This window comes from Urocitellus parryii (assembly GCF_045843805.1).
Source record: "Urocitellus parryii isolate mUroPar1 chromosome 13 unlocalized genomic scaffold, mUroPar1.hap1 SUPER_13_unloc_1, whole genome shotgun sequence".
In the NCBI taxonomy this organism is placed as follows: Eukaryota; Metazoa; Chordata; class Mammalia; order Rodentia; family Sciuridae; genus Urocitellus; species Urocitellus parryii.
The window spans coordinates 32,548-35,765 of NW_027551761.1; positions in this window are offsets into that span (position 1 = coordinate 32,548).

Consider the following 3,218-nt stretch of genomic DNA (forward strand, 5'->3'; position numbering starts at 1 on the left):
CCCAGTCCTGCTCCCCTCGGCCCTTCTCTCCCTGGTTCTGCTCTTTCTGGCCCCAGGACCCCCTGGAACCTGGTCCCCCTTGGCCCTGCTCCTTCTGGCCCTGCTCCCCCTGGCTGTTTTCCTCCTGGGCCCTGCTCCCTGGACCTTGCTCCCTCTGGTCCTGATTTCCTTGGCCGTGCTCCCCATGGCACTACTCCCCATGGGCCCTCCTCCCCCTGGACCTGCTCACCTGGGCCCTGTTCCCCTGTGCCTTGCTCCCTCAGGGCCTTGCTCCCCCTGGGCCCTTCTCCCCAAGCTCTTGCTCCACATGGGCCATGCTACCTTGGGCCCTGCTTGCCCTGATCCCTGCTTCTCCTGGGCCCTGCTACTCCTGGCCCTGCTCTCCTGGGCCATGCTCCACTCTGGGCTTAACTCCCCCTGAGTCGTGCTCCCCCTTGGCTCTGCTCTCCTTGGTCCTGCTTCTCTGGGCCCCGTTCCCTCTGGCCCTGCTCCCCATGACCCTACTCCCTGGACCCTGCTACTCCTGGTTCTACTCCCCCATTGCCCTGGATTCCTGTGCCTCACTCCCCCTGGGCCTTGCTCCCCTGGTCCTGCTCCCCCTGGCCTTACACCTGCAGCCTATGCTCCCCCTAGCCCTTATGTCCTGTGCCCTGCTCCCTGTGGTATTCCTTTCCCTGGGCACTTCTCCAACTGGTCTTGCTCCCCTCGGGCCCTGCTCATGGCCCTGCTCCACTAGGCCCTTGTCCCCCCATTCTTGCTCCCCTGGGCCCTGCTTCCCCTATTTCTGCTCCTCCTGGGCCCTGGTCCCCCCTGGGCCCCACTCCCCCTGGGCCCTGCTCCCCCTGTACCCTGTTCCTCCTGGTCCTGCTTCCCTGGTCCCTGCTTCCCCTGGCCCTCCTCCCCTTGGCCCTGCTTCCCCTGGGCCTGATCCTGGAGGCCCTGCTTCCCTTGCCACTGCTTTCCCTGGGTCCTTCTCCCCCTGGCCCTGCTCCCCCTGGCCCTTCTCCCTCTGGCGCTGTTCCCCCTGATGCTTCTGCACTAGGTGATACTACTCTGGAACTTGCTCTCCCTGGCCCTACTCTAATGAGCCCCAGTCCACCTGCATCCTGCACTCCCTGGCCCTGCTCCCCCTGGCTCTGCTCATCCTTTCCCTGCTTCTCCCACGCCTGCTTCTCCGGGCCCTGCTCCCCCTGTGTCCTGCTCTCTCTGGGCCCTGCTGCACCTGGCCCTGCTCTCCTGGGCCCTGTTCTCTGGACCCTGTTCCCACCTGTGCTTCACTCCTCCTGGGCGCTGCTATCCCTTGGCCCTTCTCCCCCTGGCCCTTTCTCCCCCTGGCCTGCTCCCCCTGGCCCTTTTCTCCTGGCCCTGCTCTCCCTGGCTCTGCTCTCCCTGGCCATGTTCTGCCTGGCCCTGCTCTCCCTGGCCCTGCTCCCCTTGCCCTGCTCCCTCTGGCCCTACTTTCTATGGGCTCTGCTCCTTCTAGCCCTGCTCTCCTTGGCCCTGCTCTCTCTGGTCCTCTTCTCCCTTGGACTTGCTCCAACTTATCCTGCTCCTCCAGGGCCCTTCTTTACCTGGCTTTGCTCCCCTTGGCCCCACACCCCGAGTCCTGCACCCCTGGACCTTGCTTCCCCTGGTTCTGCTCCTCCTGGGCCCTTGTTCCCCTGTGCCCGGCTCCTACTGAGTCTTGCTCCCCCTGGGCCCTGCTCCCCCTGGCCCTGCTCCCTTGGCCCTGCTCTCCCTGGTTCTGCTCGCCCTGGGCTCCGCTCCCCCTAGGCACAGCTCCCCCTGGGCCCTGCTCCCCCTGGCCTTTTTCTCCTGGCTCTGTTCCCTCTGGCTCTGCTCCCCTGTGCCTTGCTCCCCTGGGACCTGCACTCACTGGCCTTTCTCACCTGGGCCGTACTCCTGATAGGTCCTTTCCCCCTGGCCCTGCTCCCCAGGGCTCTGCTTCCCCTGTGACCTGCTCCCCCTGGCCCTGCTCCCCTGGGCCATTCTCCCTCTGGTCCTGTTCCCCCAGGGCCTTGGTCCTCCTGGCCCTGCTCTTCTTTGCCCGACTCCTCCTCGGCTCCAACCCCCCCTGTTCCCCTCTTGCCCCTGTTCCCACTGGCCCTAATCCCCCTGGCCCTCTACCCCTGGCCCTGCTCCCCTGGGCCCTGCTCCCTCTGGTTCTGCTCCCCCAGGCCCTGGAACCCCTAGGCCCTGCTTCCCCTACCCTTGTTCCCCAGGCCCTGCTCCCCCTGGGCCCTGCTCCCCCTACCCCTGCTCGCCTAGGCCCTGCTCCCCCTGGCCATGCCCCCTCTGGGCTCTACTCCTGCAGAGCCTGCTTCCATGGATCCTCCTCCCCCTCCCCCTATTCTCCCTGGGCCTGATCCCCTGAGCCCTGCTCCCCCTGGTTTTGCACTCCCTGGGCTGTTCTCTCCCTGGCTCTTTTTCCCCTGGCCCTGCTCCACCTGTTATGCTCCCATGTACACAGCTCCCCCGAACCCTCTTCCCCCTGGCCCTGCTTCCCCTGGGCCTCCTTCCCCTGGCCTTTCTCCCCTGGCCCTGCTCCCTCTGTCCCTCTTCCACTTGGCTCCCGTGGGCCCTGTTCCCCCTAGCCCTGCTCTCCTAGTCCCTGTTCCCTCTTTTGCTGCTCCCTCTTTTCCTCTTCACCTGGTCCTACTCCCCCTTGGCCCTGCTCTCCCTGGCTGTGCTCCCTGGGCTGCTTGCCCCTTGTCCTGCTCTTTGGGCCCTGCTCTACCTCATCCTGCTCCCCAGGGCCCCATTGCCCCTGGGTCCTGCTCTCTTTGGGCCCTGCTCCATCTGGTCCTGCTCCCCCAGGCCCTGCTCCTCCTGGCTCTACTCCTCCTGGCCCTCTCATCCTGGCCCTTCTCCCCTGGGCCTTGCTCCCTCCTGTGCTTCACTCCCCCTGTACTCTGCTCCCTCATGGCTTTGTTCCCCTGGGTCCTACTACTCTGGGACCCACTCCCCTTTGTCCTGCTCCCCTGGCCCTGATTTCCCTGGCCCTGCTCCCCTGGTCCCTGTTCCCCCTGGGTCCTGCTCCCTCTGGTCCCTACTCCCTCTGGCCCTGCTTCCCCTGGCCCTTATCCCCCTGGCCCTGCTCTCCGTGGCCCTGCTCTCCTGGGCCCTGCTGCCCCGGGCCCTGCTCCCTCTCATCCTGCTTCCCCACTGGCCCTGCTCCCTCAGGCCTCGCTCTCCCTTGTTCTGTTCCTCCGGGCCCT